Source organism: Triturus cristatus, chromosome 7 (genome assembly GCF_964204655.1).
Source record: "Triturus cristatus chromosome 7, aTriCri1.1, whole genome shotgun sequence".
Taxonomy (NCBI): domain Eukaryota; kingdom Metazoa; phylum Chordata; class Amphibia; order Caudata; family Salamandridae; genus Triturus; species Triturus cristatus.
In genome coordinates, this window is record NC_140590.1 from 619,718,966 (window position 1) to 619,736,222 (window position 17,257).

The 17,257-nt window shown below is 45.2% G+C and overlaps 1 protein-coding gene across 1 annotated transcript in view; it reads right to left on the reverse strand.

Annotated features, from left to right (window-relative positions):
• COPRS (coordinator of PRMT5 and differentiation stimulator) overlaps positions 1-12,502 on the reverse strand; it is a 421,602-nt gene extending 409,100 nt beyond the window's left edge. The window contains exon 1 of the mRNA XM_085617189.1: positions 12,399-12,502. The gene's annotated coding sequence lies outside the window, so the exon portion shown is untranslated. The remainder of the gene's footprint in view (positions 1-12,398) is intronic.
• Between the last annotated feature and the right edge of the window lie 4,755 nt (positions 12,503-17,257).

A 17,257-nucleotide genomic window follows, 5' to 3' on the forward strand; every position in this document is an offset into this window, starting at 1 on the left:
AGCAAAAGCATGTCCCTGACCTATCTCATCAATCACATTTTTTATGGGCACTTCATTTAATGACTGCAACACATTTTGGTAAAACTAATGCATTTAACAATTTCACAAATAAATCCCCATGCTGTATTTTAGTACCACAAGACGTTAAAACACTCTTTCCATAACTTCCCAACTGAGTGTGTGGACTGTCTGTATAAATATTTATAATCACATGTTTACAAAATTCACATGCCCTTGGGAGGGCAATTATTTCTGACGCTTGTACTGACATCTGAGGTATTTTACATGACTACCACTGCCTTCAAAGTGATGACAGCACATGCAGCAGTGTTTGTACCGTCTGGTAACTTGAAACATGAACCATCCACAAACAACTTTTCCTGTGGGTCAGATATGGGAATATCTGTTAGGTCTACCCATCCCTTAGTCTTTTCTTCAGTGGTGAACACACAATCATGGTGTTCTTCCCCTGAATCACTTGGGAGGGGTAGAACTGTGGCGGGGTTCAAAACAGTGCAACTTTTCAGAATGATATTTGAAGCAAAAAGTGTTAACTCATATCCTGTTAAACATGCACTGGTCAGGTGGTGGGTCTAAGTTTTGTTTAGAAGCACGTCCACAGCATGCGGCACCATAAATGTCAAATTGCAACCCAGAACATACATTTCAGATTGTCTGATCGCTGCAGCTGCTACTGCACGCAAATAATTTGGCAACGCCTTTGCTACTGGATCAAATGTGGAGGAAAAATAGGCACAAGATCTAGTCTCCCCCCATGGGATTGTGTCACAACAGACAAAGCACATCCATCTTTTTCATGCACAAACAGCAGAATTCCTTAGCATAATCAGGGTTACCCAAAGCAGGCACATTTCATAAAGCAGTCTTCCGTTGTTGAAATGCATGATCACACTTATCTGTCCAAGGGAGTGGGTTACCAATATCCTTAGATGTTATAGCAAGCAAAGATTTTGCAATTAAAGAGAAGTTAGGTATCCATTTTCTGTCAGACCTATAAAGGCGCGAACATCAGATTGGGGGTGGGGACGATTCATTTTCTGTACCAAATGAATTCTTTGTGGGTGCAATCTCCTAGCCCCCCGTTGACAGGAGGTGACCTAAATAGGCAACCCCCGTTGACAATATTGCATTTTAGAAAAGGACACTATATGTCCTAGGAGTGCTAAATGATGTAACAAATGAACTGTTGTCTCCTTGCAGCCTTCCTCTGTATCTGAGGCAATTAATAGGTCTTCAATGTATTGGAGTAATACAGAGCCTTTTGAGGGGGGTAAAAAGGTCTAATTGTTTCTTCAAAGCACGGCTGATTATACTATGGCTTTCTGTATACCCCTGGGGTGCTCTAGTGAAGGTAAAGGAAAACCCGCAGAATAAAAATGAGAATAGGTATTGACTTTCTTTAGCAATGGGCACACTAAAAAAGTTCATTTTTCAAATGAAGCTCTGTAAAATATTTTGCTGAAGGCGGGAACATGGTAAAAATAGAATTCATGTCAGAAACAACAGGATGTTGGAGTACTGCAACTTTGTTAATGGCTCAATGATCAATCACTAATCTATATTTATCAGGTATTCCCTCTGCACCTTTTTTTAAGAACAGGAAGTATAGGACTGTTACATGTGCTACCTTCCATTTCTTTTATTATACCCTTATATATTAAATCAGAGATAACATCTTTGAGACCTTCCTCTCCCTCCCGGGATATTTTGTTATTGAGGAATGCGAGGTAAGGGAACCAATTATTACTATGGGATCCATGTCCCCTGTGCCCCACACAGACGGTCGCTCCCCTCGCACTGCTGCTGCCTGTCGCCTACCTGCTGGTGCCGATCCCGCTCACGCCGCTCCCTCCTCACCAGCGCTGACCTCTGCTTCACGCCGCTCTCCTCCTGCTGCTGCTGGCCACTCTCCTCGCCTCCTCTCCGCCGCCGCTGCCCCGGTCACTCGCCTTCCTGGTTTCCCGCCGCTGACCCCGCAGTCCCGCCTCTCCTCCCTGCCCATTGGCCACCCAGCCTCCCGCCTCCCAGCGGACCCTCCCTCCCGGCTCCTTACTTAAGGTGACCGCGGCGGGCTGGTCAGTGTGACCCCTGTGCCCCACACAGACGGTCGCTCCCCTCGCACTGCTGCTGCCTGTCGCCTACCTGCTGGTGCCGATCCCGCTCACGCCGCTCCCTCCTCACCAGCGCTGACCTCTGCTTCACGCCGCTCTCCTCCTGCAGCTGCTGGCCACTCTCCTCGCCTCCTCTCCGCCGCCGCTGCCCCGGTCACTCGCCTTCCTGGTTTCCCGCCGCTGATCCCGCAGTCCCGCCTCTCCTCCCTGCCCATTGGCCACCCAGCCTCCCGCCTCCCAGCGGACCCTCCCTCCCGGCTCCTTACTTATGACGCCCCCCCAGCGACCGCCCAGCGGACGCGCGCAGCGGGAGCGCCGACTGAGCGCCGAAGGTGCGCCAAAGGTAAGCCCGTCCGCGCCTGGACCGCGCCCAGCGCCAGACCCCCTGGCCCCCGCGCCCGCCAGCCCCCCCGCAGAACCTACGACTTCGCTACGCTCATCGCACTCAAAACCGCCCGAGCCCCCGGATGCTACCGAGCGTCCCCGCGACGCACCCATGGACCCTTCGTCTGCCGATCCTGCAACTTCTCCTGCCTCCGAACAAGCACCACGCCCACCAAGACGGACAACAGCAACCACCTCAAGTGCATCCTGATCAACACCCGCTCCATCCACAGACACGCCGTGGAACTCTGGAACCTCCTCGACACCGCATCTCCAGACGTCGCCTTCCTCACGGAAACCTGGATGAACGACTCCTCAGCCCCCGACATCGCCATAGCCATCCCGGACGGCTACAAGATCATCAGGAGGGATCGCAACAACCAGACCGGAGGGGGCATCGCCATCGCTCACAAAAGCACCATTCGCATCTCGACTGACTCCACCGACGCATTCAACACCGCCGAATACCTGCACTTCCAGATCCACACCGACCCCAAGACTACCCTCAGAGGCACCCTCATCTACAGACCCCCGGGACCACGCGCACAGTTCTGCGAAGACATCACAGACTTCATCAGCCCTCATGCCCTCCCCTCCACCGACTACATCCTCCTCGGGGACCTCAACTTCCACCTGGAGAACAACAACGACCGCAACACGACCACCCTGCTGGACAACCTCGCCAACCTCGGACTCCAGCAACTGGTCAACACCCCCACCCACTACGCCGGCCACACGCTCGACCCCCTCTTCTCATCCAGCAAGCACGTCACCTTCAGCCACTGCACCGGACTCCACTGGACTGACCACAGCTGCGTCCACTTCAGCTTCAAGAAGAACACGGTCCACCACCACCCGAAGCAGGTTCCCCACAGAAACTGGAGCAAGATCACCGTCGACCAGCTCACCACCTCCCTCAGCCAGAACCCACCGGTCAGGACAACGGACCCTAACACAGCAGCTCTCGACCTCACGCAATGGCTGACCTCCTGTGCCAACGACCTCGCCCCACTGAAGAACCCACTCACCAGGCCCAGAAGCAAGAAGGCCCCCTGGTTCACCGACGAACTCAAGGACTCCAAGAAGGCCTGCCGCACCCTCGAGAAGGCCTGGCTCCTCGACAAGACCACCGACAACATGACCGCCCTCAAACTCGCCACCCGCAGACATCACCAGCTCATCCGCACCATCAAGAAGAAATCTTTGAAGGAACGACTGGACAAGAACGCCCATGACAGCAAGGAGCTCTTCAACATCGTCAAGGAGTTCTCCAACCCCAGCACCGGCAACAACGACATCACTCCCTCGCAGGACCTCTGTGACTCCCTCGCCTCGTACTTCCACCGCAAGATCGCCGACATCCACAACAGCTTCGGCGCTCCACCCCCGCACCCATCGACCGAACCTACGCACCCCGCCGCTATCCTCCAGACATGGACCAAAGTGACCCTCGAAGACACGACACGCATGATGAACACCATCCACTCCGGATCTCCGACCGACCCATGCCCCCACCATGTCTTCAACAAGGCCGCCTCTACCATCGCACCCCACCCCCGAGACATCATCAACGCCTCCTTCGACACAGCCACCTTCCCGGAAAGCTGGAAGCACGCCGAGCTCAGCGCACTACTGAAGAAACCAACTGCGGACCCGACCGACCTCAAGAACTTCCGCCCTATCTCGCTCCTTCCATTCCCTGCCAAAGTCATCGAGAAGGTCGTCAACAAGCAGCTGGCCGCCTTCGAACGGATCCCTCGACCCATCGCAATCCGGATTCAGAGCCAACCACAGCACAGAGACCGCCCTCATCGCAGCCACCGACGACATCCGAGCCCTGCTCGACAAAGGTGAAACAGCGGCACTCATCCTCCTTGACCTCTCCGCAGCATTTGACACTGTCTGCCACCGCACCCTAGTCCAACGCCTCAACGACACCGGCATCCAGGGGATTGCTCTGGAATGGATCATCTCATACCTCTCCGGCAGAACACAGAGAGTACGCCTCCCTCCGTTCCGCTCTGAGGCCACCGAAGTCATCTGCGGCGTCCCGCAAGGATCATCGCTCAGCCCCACTCTCTTCAACATCTACATGAAACCCCTCGCTGCCATCGCACGTCAACACAACCTCAACATCATTTCCTACGCCGATGACACCCAGCTGATTCTCTCCCTCACCAGAGACCCCGACACCGCCAAAGCCGACCTACACGAAGGGATGAAAGATGTCGCCGAATGGATGAACATCAGCCGCCTGAAGTTGAACACGGACAAGACAGAAGTCCTCATCCTGGGACCGTCGCCCTCCGCATGGGACGACTCCTGGTGGCCCCCGGCCCTGGGCACCGCACCCAAGCCAACGGACCACGCACGCACCTTGGGCGTCATCCTGGACTCCTCCCTATCGATGACCAGACAAGTCAACGCCGTCCCCTCATCTTGCTTCCACAACCTCCGCATGCTCCGCAAGATCTTCAGATGGATCCCGACCGAGACCAGGAAGACTGTCACCCAGGCCCTCGTCACCAGCAGACTAGACTACGGAAACACCCTCTACGCCGGTACAACAGCCAAGCTTCAGAAAAGACTTCAGCGTATCCAGAACGCCTCCGCCCGTCTCATCCTGGACGTCCCCCGACGCAGCCACATCTCGAGCCACCTGAGAGACCTGCACTGGCTCCCTGTCAACAAGAGGATCACGTTCAGACTCCTCACCCACGCACACAAATCCCTCCACGACCTGGGCCCAAGGTACCTCAACGACCGCCTGACCTTCTACACGCCCACCCGACAGCTACGATCCGCGAACCTCGCCCTCGCCGTCGTCCCTCGCATCCAGAGAGCCACCGCCGGAGGAAGATCCTTCTCCTACCTGGCGGCTAAGACATGGAACTCCCTGCCCGTCCACCTGCGGCTGACCCAGGACCACCTCGCCTTCAGGAAACAGCTCAAGACCTGGCTGTTCGAGCAGTAGCAGACCCCCTCCCCCAAGCGCCTTGAGACCCTTCCGGGTGAGTAGTGCGCGATATAAATTCCATGATTGATTGATTGATTGATGTCCATTTTACCAACATCATTATCTCCTGATGCCCTGACCGTTTTATCAATCGCTTGTAATTCAGATGGTGGGTGAGTATATCAGTCATTGTAAAACATTTGCTAAAGTTATCAGAAGCCATCGAGATATAAACACCATCAGGAGAACAAGAAAGTTTAGCATTCAGTCTTTTCAATAGGTCCAGGCCTAATAAGCTCTCAGCACAATTTTTAGTGAGAATAAATGGGGCAGTGGTGGTGAAGGGACTATAGTAACATCTAGAGGTTTAGAGATGGGGCTCTGGAGAATCCCACTGATGTATTCCTTCTGCCAGAGAGGGGAGCCCCTGGAAATTGGTCATGAGCCACAGAGGTGCGAGTGGCGCCCATATCAACAAGGAAGTCACGTACTTCCCCTTTCTACGCCCATGGTGACAAACGACCTGCTTGACTACCGGAATCATGACCCCCTTTCCACTGTTGTCCTATTGCGAATACTCAAAGGTATTGTAATCAATGTCAAAATAATCATCATTATAGAAACTTCTGTCAACCTGTTGGCCATCAAAATAATTCTGACGTCTATTGTCATTTTGACGCTGGTTAAAATCTTGCCTATTTATGCCACCTCTTCCTGTACCCCTTCACACCGAACTACCTCTTCCTCTCGCCACAGTTGCTTGGCCCTGTGGAATTGGCCATTCACTATTCTAATGACCTTCCTGTAAGCAATAGGAACAATGATTTTGGCCTAATCAAGCTCTCTGTTGCTGTGCAGGTGCCGATGAGGCTCTGCCAGCCCCTCTTCCACGTCCTCCTCCCCTCACATTTCCCATACCCCTTTGTCATCTTCTATATGAGAAGGATTGCTGTAGCAAACCTTAGTTTTTAATGTTTTCATTTTCTTATCATTGTTTTCTTTATTAATTTACTGGTAATTCTCATAACACATTGCCATTACCAAAAGGTCTGCAGGCTCTTTAGTTGGCCAGGTGCTCTTGGACACTTTAATCAAGTCTACTAATTCTTTAATCAAATTATTCACAAATTTGTCAGCAAACATTCTTTTACCCGTGACAGTTGCCAAATCCTGATCTCTGTGAGCCCTGAATATTTCCTCCACCCTGGTGAAATAGTCAGAGATTTCTTCGGTAGGCTTTTGTTTACATATTGTTATTTTATTCCAATTTATGTCTTCTCTCTGTATTATTAGTAGCAATAACATAATCAGTCAGATCGAGTACAATTTTATCTGGTCGGTCTCAAGGCCTTCTCCGTAATCTAGATTTATAAAAATGTCCCAAGGCATACCCAAAGTGTACTGCATCCTCTTGTCTGCACATTCCTTTCCATATTTCTATAGGGAGTAGGGCATAAAAAAATACATCCAAGTCTTTGAATGTAATTACACAGAATTCAGTGTCTGACTCTGGGCTTCATAAAACCCCTACAAGTTTTTCCTAAAGTCTGGCAAATCTTTCTTTATTGTCATTAATTAATTCCTACTCCATGGGGTATGGCCGATTTGGGGAATGAGGTTCTGAGCAGCAACGCTAGCCAGCAGCAAGGGGGTGCAGGAAGGGGGTGTATTTCCCTCATGGAATATTTCCCTTCCCTTTCTTGATATTTTCTTCTGAACTTAACACCCTAATGCAAACAATTTTCAACAGACCGGGGGACATCTGGGGTAAGTTATCATGTGGCCTTTCGCATCACGCCACAAACATAACACCTCTTGTGGGGTATTTTTATTACACCATGTCCAACAGTCCTCTATCCTTTGAGTCATATATTTGATAAGTACGTTTTGCATGCGACTGCTGTTGAACAGCGGGTGGATTAAGTATTGGCCCAGGTGGGGCAGGCAATTGCTAACCTGGTACTAGAGCAGGAAGAATTGGCACATTTGAAACAAGTTCTAGAGGCGCATTTCCCTGCTGACCGATCTGTAGTGGTACATTTTGTGCCTGTGGGGCAGGTACAGGAACCTGAGGGGACATATGGTGGGTGATTCTCCGGTAGTCTCTCTAATACCTCGTCCCGGTCCTCATGTTGTTTTTCTTGTATCACATATGTCTTGTAAGTGGTTACTCTAAACTCTCTGTCTATACACTCAATACTTTGAGTTTGGTTTAGTTGGTCCTATGCCTTGGCTTTCCGCAACACTCCCTTTATCCGTTCTCGCTCCCTCTCTTTTTATTTTATCTTTCCATTGTAGAAAGTTTTTCCCATTTATTGAAAGTTTCTTACATTGCTTTTCTGACCTCTCTCTCAAATAAACATTGCTTCAAATATTGAATTTTATTTCAATCAAATGAACCGTCCAGTGGCCATCTCAAATCCTCATTTCCCTTAGTATATCGATGCCAAAGTCTGTTCCACGAGTTCACATCTGTTCCATATTCTGTCATGATCTTCCAGACAGGACTGCCCTCAACAGGGACTGATTGGGACTTATCCAGACTAGGATTAATGAAACTGCATTACCACCACCACAAAAGTGCATTTCTTCAGTTTGCTCATTGTCCTTCAAAGGCAGAGACCATCTAAATGAGAAAACTTTCCAATACGATGAATACAGGCCTATTTATTGGGTCCAACCTAAGACCCAACTAATGTAATGCAATTAAATTCTCAATAATCCAATACAACTATTAAAAAACAACTCAGGTGTTTATTGAAGACGTCTGACTCTCTGTACTCTGGAATTCAGCCACTTTTCGCTTGATCAGTTCAGAACCTCTGCTGGAGAGATCCTGTTGCCAAGCGAAAGCAGTTCAGGACTTCAGATGGCAGCTGCGAGAAACCAGTCTCCTCTTGCAGGGGGCCCCACGATCAGTCGGTCTCGGGGTGTGCGACCTCAGCCACAGACTCAAATGCTGTTGGATGTCTCGTGTAGAGGTCCCATCTGGGGTGCCATTTGTGGAAATTATACATTTGCGCCCTGGATAATGCTACTCTTGTATACTTTAATCCAAAGAGTACAGGTAAAACAAAGCAGTTTTTTACGCTCAAGCTGGTACAAACCAACACGGGATTAGCATGTCCATTAAGGAAATGAACACTTGAAACAATTCTCCTTTCATATTTATACTATATAACAAACTCTACTTGTCACCCCTAATTCATTGGAAATTTCCTTCCAGTTATGCAAAGAAGAAAATAGCTGATCACTCAACATTTTCAAGGCAAACAATGTGCGAGAAACTCACCGTGCTTGACTAACTGCAAATTGTACGGAAAGAGCTTGTGGTATTCCATTTTATGATCAGCACAAATGGTTAACAGGATATAATTATTTTAGCAACCATTCAGTACTTTCCAAGGGCATGGCGAACAAGAATATGCACGTACACAAAAGATTTGCAAATGTTATGGAAAAACTCCACAGATAACGATGTACAAATATTTTGGGTGGATACAACAAGCATTTGCAATGCAATAGGTCTTACATTTGCGACAGTTTAAGCTATTGACATTGTAAATTACAATGCCTTTTATTTATCTGTTTTGATAATTAACAAATAAAAGGCATTGTCATTTACAATGCGAATAGCTCAAACTCTTGCAATTGCGAGACCTATTGCATTTCAAAGAAGCAGCTGCAATTGTTCCGGGCTGCTTGGAAATTGAAAGCGCGCATGGTGCACTGAATGTTGCAGGAAATCATGTTGTGCCTGCAGTAGGAGAAACTCATGAAAGAAAATAGTGCTTACAGACTTAATAAGACATACCGTGTAACAACAGAAGTAAAAGGGCCAGTCCTCATGGGAGGTTACAAATGGGATGTTACAAATGGAGTACTGCAAAGTGTAAAAGATTCAGAATCAGGAGGGTGTACTTTCTCTTTTCCTCTTGGCCCTTCAAATATACAGGACCATCCGGTTCTGTATAGTTAGTGTATCACGAGTGTAGTACAGCGCATAGCTGTTGGGTTATTTGTTTGGAACCTCGTTATCGAGAGAATTTTTGGATTCTTGAGGTTTATTTGAGAGGGGACCTCTATACGAAGTTCCCTCATCTAGTGCCCCTCTTTCTTCACCTTTTACACTCTCTATTCGCCTTCAAAAAATCGCTTTTTTTAATCACCATGAATATTCCTGGTCCTTCCACATAAATAGAAACCCTAGGGATAGGGTATACAGATGAAATAGCATCAGCAATTTTAGCCGGCCCATCACTATTTCCTGACACCAATACTAATCAGAGTCTGAACCAAGCCCAAAATTGGGATGAACTTTAAGAACTTAAACGCACCCAGATGAAAATTCTCCTACATGGAGCTATTCTTACGGAATATTTACGGGGGAACGCTGCACCAAGGGGCCTCTTGGTAACTAATGCTTCCAGAATATTCTTAGATGACCCACTGTTCAAAAAGAATGGTCTCTAATCGCGTGGCGATGTACACGTGATTGATTAATTCTTATAATAAATACTGCCAAACGTCTGTCTGAAGCAATTCTAGTTAAAATTAAAACAAGCGAAGATGCTCTAATGACTGAAATTAAGAGTACCCTATCTAAAAAGAAATTAGAGGAGGTCAATAAAGAAATTGCAGAGCATAAAGACTTCTTGATGCAAAGGAAGGTAAAACTACAGAAAGACCTTAAAAAATGTGCCCATGAAAAGGTATATCCGTATATACGAGATGATTATAAAGGTCAGAAAAATACTGAATCCGGCTCTTCCTATCAAGGAGACTCAAGTAATTCTGAGTCTGAGCCTGAAGATTGGTCAATTGATGGTTCCGCTAAAAGCTGGAAACGAAAACAGAGAAGACCAAGAAGAGGCAATTTTAATCAAGGGTTTCAACGACCTCCAATGTACCCGTGGCCAAGTCCATTTGGCTCAGTACAGTTTCACGGACCTCCTCAATTTCATGCCCCCCCCTATCATTCTGCGCCCTTTTTACAACCGAATTACAATCCAAACCGTTTTTTAGGACAGGGCGGAAGAAGAGGGAGGCGAGGCAGGAGAACCAATACAAACAAACAGGTCCAATGGGAAGACAACAACACTCCAATGAACACACGGAGCATGAAAAAAAGGACCACAAGGGGGAATGAACAACAGCAAGGACTCGTGGTAAACCTTTCAGATTACACGTTAAATCCAGAAGAAATAGCAGTTCTAAATAAAGGCCTGGGCTTCGTTCCCACAACATATCTGGACAAATTCCAATTGCGTTGTGAACTAAGCGAATTCTTCAGAAAAATACGTGTAAAAACCTTTTTTATGGGAAAAGAAACACCAGCGATGGATAATTCCCATACAACATTGCGTCCAAAATCAAACTTTTTTCCTCCAACATCTCTCATGCCTCCAGAAGTGATTGCCTTTGAAGAAAGTGTCAAGAAAGACATTGATGAACTATCATCTAAACATGATACCTACGACAACCTCAGCACAAGAGAAAGAAGTGCATTGAAAACCTTAAGTATGAATAACGATATCATCATAAAACCCACGGATAAAGGCGGAGCAACCGTGATTCAGAACATCACTGCGTACAGAACATCATGAATGAATCTTCTGACAGATACAAAATTCTACAGGAAGATTAGCAAAGATCCCACAGTACGTTTGAAAAAAACAATCAGTACAATCACTGCAGAGGCTCTGAACCGTGGCTGGATCAACAAAAAAAGAACACGAGTTTCTAAACCCTGATGACCCACGAATTCCGGTATTTTATACAATACCAAAGATACATAAAGACAAAGTACCACCACCCGGAAGACCTATCGTGTCTGGGGTAGGGTCCCAGTTGGAGCCCCTCTCCCAGTATACGGATTGGTTTCTCAGCCCTCTGGTCAAATGTATCAAGTCTTATGTACAAGACACCAAACATCTATTAAATTTAATATCGGAAATTACATATGACCCTACGAATAATCTACTGGTATGCTTGGATGTAGAAGCATTATACACAAGTATACACAAGCATTCCACAAAAGGAAAGCATTGAGATGATTGAAAACTGGCTTAAACAAGAAAAATGGATCTGGGATGCTCCAATCAACTGAATCGTCATATTTATGCGCTTAGCACTAACAGAAAACTTTTTCCGCTTTGAAGATCAGCTCTATCTTCAAGTCCATGGCACTTCGATGGGTAGCATCTTTGCTCCTAGCATAGCGTTTCTGTATGTTGACCAGATAGAAGAACAACACATCTGGTCAACCAACCCCTACTCCAATAACATCTTTAAATAGTGGCGTTACATCGATGATGTCCTGTTGATATGGAAGGGAGATACTGAGACACTCACTAACTTCTACGGGTGGCTAAATCAACATGATCCCCTTCTAAAATTTACCATGACATACCATCATAATGAAGTCTCCTTCCTTGATGTCAAAATCAGAGCTAAAGATGGAGGCCTTTCAAGCTCTTTATACACAAAACCAATTGATAAAAACAGTCTCCTACATTTTGAAAGTGCACATCCGCGTTCCCTATGGGAAAACCTTCCTGTAGGTCAATTTTTACGTATTCGTAGAAACTGTGAAAATCTAGATGAATACAAGGTCGAAGCTGAGTCACTGGCAAAAAAACTGCAAGAAAGAGCATCATTGACAGAGCCAAGAAAAGGTCTCGCAATACACCCAGAGCTGCCCTTTTGGAAACAATGAAAAAGAATCCAAAGACACTATCATCTGTGTCACCACATACAATGCATCATCTAATGCTGTCAAAAAGATTATCAACAAGAAATGGCAGATTCTCACATCAAACAAATTACATTTATGACAAACTGATGTTCTCATTTAAGAGGAATAAAAGCTTAAGAGACAGTTTGATACATACAGACTTGAGAAAAAGTACTTCCAAACAACTCACACTTTGGCAACAACCATCGGTCAGCAATCACTATCCATGCGGGACATGTGTGGTATGTCCATTTACCAAACACACAAAAGAGATTGAGTTGGGCATGCACCATGCAAAGAACCCATACGAACTGCAACAGCGACAAAGTCATCTACATGATTAAATGCCCGTGCCAATTAATGTACATCGGCATGACGGGAAGAAAAGTGAAGGTATAGCTCCACCATGAAATTATAAGGAATTAAAATAAAGCCCTTGTTTGTTTATTTACTTTGTACTGTTACGTTAATCAAGCCGGCGAGCTCCGTGGTAGTCTCGCGATAGTTCGGTGAAAAACCCGGAAATTATTTCTGCCGACTGGGTTATTTAAAACTGGCAATGCGCGGGAGTCCCATCGTTCAAGCCGATGGACTCTGCGCCACATAGGTCTTTAGAGGGGTGAGACCAGTAAAACCGCGAGTACCGCATACAAAGCCTTGACATAAACGTTACGATTTTCTTTCACTGTTTACTCCAAATAGAGAGACAGCAGTCATGATATGCAGCCTGAAACGGGTCTTCTGTGTTTTTCTTGTCTTTGTTGTTGTCTCGTTTGTCTATGTGTTTTATATACAACTCGCAAAACACTACAAACGTATTGTTGGACGAATATACATTGTGGCTTTTAAATTATTGGAACCAGGGATACGCCTGTTAAGGTGTGAGTCCACGCGGACCATTACTATCCTCTAAACGGGGTAAGATCATTTTACCAGAGTTTCAACAAAAACTTTATTGTTCTATAAAGCGATCCATATAAAGACGAGTGAGTGTGTAGTGTGTGATCTAAGCACTTGTTGTTGTTTTCGTCACTGGGGCTATAGGCACACTGTATAATGGCAAGTTGCAAAACTATGAATGTAAGAAAGTCAATGCTCTTGATAAAACTCAGTTTTAAATTGACATAATATTTATAAGAGCACAGCCTGGGACAACATGAGGGAATCTCTTACACCATGGTGTTGTTCAGCGTTCAAAGATTACTGCACGCTAATACATACCCTTTTTTTCTTTTTCTCTTTCGTTATGTTTATTTCTCTTTACAGATGGAGTAACGTAACTTTCAAAATATTGATGCTACACAAAGGAGCAGCTACCTGCCCTTTATATAAATAGGATAGGGTAATTCCCAGTTCCAGTTTATACCAGGGGATAACACAGCCCTGAAAAAAGTCCAAGCACCAAATTCTTTGGGCACACGAGGACTGAAATATGTTGGCCCTAGGGTCTTAGGACCATAATTCTCCATACGACCCTACTGTCTTTAATTTTAATATTCCTGTTGTACCCAAGAATAAAGGGAAACTGGGGTCCAACAGTGAATTTTTAATCTTTATCCCCTGACCTGTTATATTATCAGTGCTCCCTGAGATATTGGTTGAGCCCACCGCGACTTATAGGGGTCGTGGTGTCCCGATGATGAAGCATGACACCACTAGGGTGTGTGAGGGAAAATAAATAAAAGCAAGGTTTTTTCCTATTCCACTTCACTTGTGACAGCTTCACACAGGGATATTCCAAGACATTTGTCTCTCATTCCCTCCCCTTCTTACAATAAATATCATGATAAGAATAATAGTGGAGTACTGCAAAGTGTAAAAGGTTACAAATGAAGACAAGGCAGTACAAAGGAGGGACTTAACAAGCCTATTAACGAATCAGAAACCAGCATTTACGAAGGACAATGACACAAGCCAATGACAAATATGTGCGGAGTGGGTGGGGCTTTAAGTACATACTAAAATAAAGCATGCCTCGGAGAGCAGCGCATGCGCCGCCCAGGCTCGATCTAAACATGTGGAATTGGACTCGGTATGCCAAGGACTGTGGGTTAATCTCCATTCTGGGTGAAATAAATTGCAATCCTGCTATCACACAGAGATACCGACCACTATAGTAAATTCCGTTATCTCCAGGCTGGGCTAATGGAGACCTTATTATGGAGTCCAATATGTTTTAACAGCTCTGATAAGTAATTAACTAGCAGTTACATAAAGTTTACGAAAGCTGTAAGCAAGGTAGCAGAAGATATTAGACGTTTTAGTTCAATGATAATCACGCACAAAGATTTAGATGTTTCACTTGCGGTAAAAGGGGGCAGGTACGGTTGTGTTACTTTTCTAATGTAACTCTTCCCTTTCAATTACGTTATTTGTTGTAAGACAGTATCAGTATATACATTGTTTTCAATTTTTTTCTTAATATGTAACATTAGTATTGACATGGTTAATATTAACTGTTCAATAGAGTACTCGTCCATTAAATTCTAAGGCATATGCGGAAAATGGATGATGCTGTCAAAGAATTGTTGAGTTGCCTAAACAGTTCTATCAGTGGAACACCATAAGCTTTCCAACAAATCAATTCTTTCAAAAACAGATTAGTGATGCCTTTAAATCATTGGCATCACTGCGGAAACGATGCAAGTCAAGGGTAGTTAACTACTGTATATTTTTTTTATCTAGAAAGAGCAGCACAGTATTCCTAATTACAGCAAAAACACCACAGACCTAACTTGCTCTATAAGAAAAAAAAAATATATATATCTGGAAAGAGCAGCACAGTATTCCTAATTACAGCAAAAACACCACAGACCTAACTTGCTCTATAAGAAAAAAAAAAAAATAATCTGGAAAGAGCAGCACAGTATTCCTAATTACAGCAATAACACCACAGACCTAACTTGCTCTATAAGAAAACAAAATGTGTATGTGCCTGCGGAGTAGGGAACTCCCCACTTAAGCAGCTTAAGTGGGGAGGACTGGCCCTGGGCCCCAGGGGCAGGATAATTGGGTACCACTAAAACATTAACTAGTTGTTTATGGGTGTCTTCTGTCTGCAGACAAAGAAGCTCATAAATAACACTGTTAGGGAATACCATGACAGAGAGGTGTGGAAGGTGGGCTAAAATGTACAGGGAAGGAAACAAATAAAATAAAAAGTATGACATGAGGGCAACAGGGGAAAATACAGAGGGGGTGAACAACAACAAAAAGGAAGACAGAGAAAGGTAAGGAAAAAGTAAGGGTGAGGCAAAAGAAGGGTAGGTAAGAGCAAAAATGATAGAACTGGAGGGTGAAAGGAAGAAAAGAATGAGGAAATGAGGAAGAAAAAATAAAAGGAAGCATAGAAAGGTGAATGGAAGGGTGAAAACCGGGATAAATGGCTATGTGAATATATATCGATGGGTGGATGCTTGGAAGGATACATTTATATATGAATGGGTGGAAGGTTGGATAGGTGGATGGAAAGGTGATGAGATGGCCAGATGAATGGACGGATAGATGGATGGACTGGTGAAAGGCTGAAGGGAAGTCTCTCAAAAAGGGTTAGGTTTGCTTGCTTCACGTGCTCAGTGTGATTAGAGGTATAGTTCAAGTGGGGTGTATTTACATTTTCTAGCTACTTCCCTTTGTGTGTGCGATCTAATTAACATCAGGATAGCCACCGGGAAACATTGGAGAGCTGCATGAAAATGCAGGGTTCTATAAGGAGTTTGCTAACAAATGTTGACGACGGCCACCAAATATTTAAAAAAATTAAAAAAAACAGGCTCAAAGAAAAATGGATCATAAAGCGCTAGAGCTTACAAGGAACCTGATTAACGTCAATGATAGGCCTGAATTGTGGGTACTTCTTATGATTAGGCAAATACGTAACAATTTTGCAAAAACAACGCAGACATTTTATATGAGACAGAGCAGAAATCAGATTGTGCGATTCCAGAAAAACTGTAAAATTTCCAGAGCATGTTGTAAACATATTACCACAGCCACAGCTGAATGTGAACAAGCTGCGACATCATCGGCACACTGCGCAACAATATTGTAGTTAGTTCGCTGCCATGTGTAATGTTCACAAAAATGACAGTGTCCTCCTGTAAAATGTGCGCCATGACAGTTTATTCAGAACGTTGTAAAAACTGTACTGCGTGGTTCCCAGGCAAGGTGCTGTGATTCAATCTGTTGCCAATTTGAAGCATTCTGCGAAAAAAATCGATAGTAGAACTCGTCCCAACAGTGTAAGACTCCTTCCAAACGGGGTTAGAGTCAATATTTGAAGTGGATGTCTGCATTTTCATGATTCACCGGATGTGCCTGCCTTTAGAAAAGCACCAGGGTCAGTAGTTACACGTTAATGCACAAATTAGCAAACGTGCCCTCCATTACTACCCACACGGATATGTGAATCGGACAAACCCAAGATTCATTAATGCTTTCTGATGTCTGGTAACAAACTTTCATGTCAACTAAAGTCTGCGTCGAGCGGTTGAACTGTTGTTAGCCTGTTCTATGAAACTAGAAAAACCTTTTATTTTTTTTAAAGAGAAGTATTCTGTACCTTTTGACCCACTAATTTAGACATCCATTAAGTTAGGCCGATTTTATAATTGCTCTATGAGGCTAGCTTTGGAAAGTGAAAGCAGGCATGGCAGCTAAATGTTGCAGGAAAGCAAGCATGTCCTGCCTGCAGTAGGAGAAACTCGTTACAGAAAATAGTGCTTACAGACTAAATAAGACATACTGTGTAACAACAGAAGTAAAAGGGCCAGTCCTCCTGGGAGGTTACAAATAAAGACAAGGCACTACTAAGAAGGGACTAACAAGCCTATTAACGAATCAGAAGCCAGCATTTACAAAGGACAACTACACAAGCCAATGAAAATATGGGCGGAGAATGGGCAGTACTTCAAGTACATACACGAATACAGAATGCCTCGCAGAGTAGTGCATGCGCTGCCCAGGCTCGACCTAAAAAGGCTGAACTCGTGTTCATATCATACAACTTTTTCCTCAAAAGGGAGGAAAGGCATAGACAAAAGGAGAAGG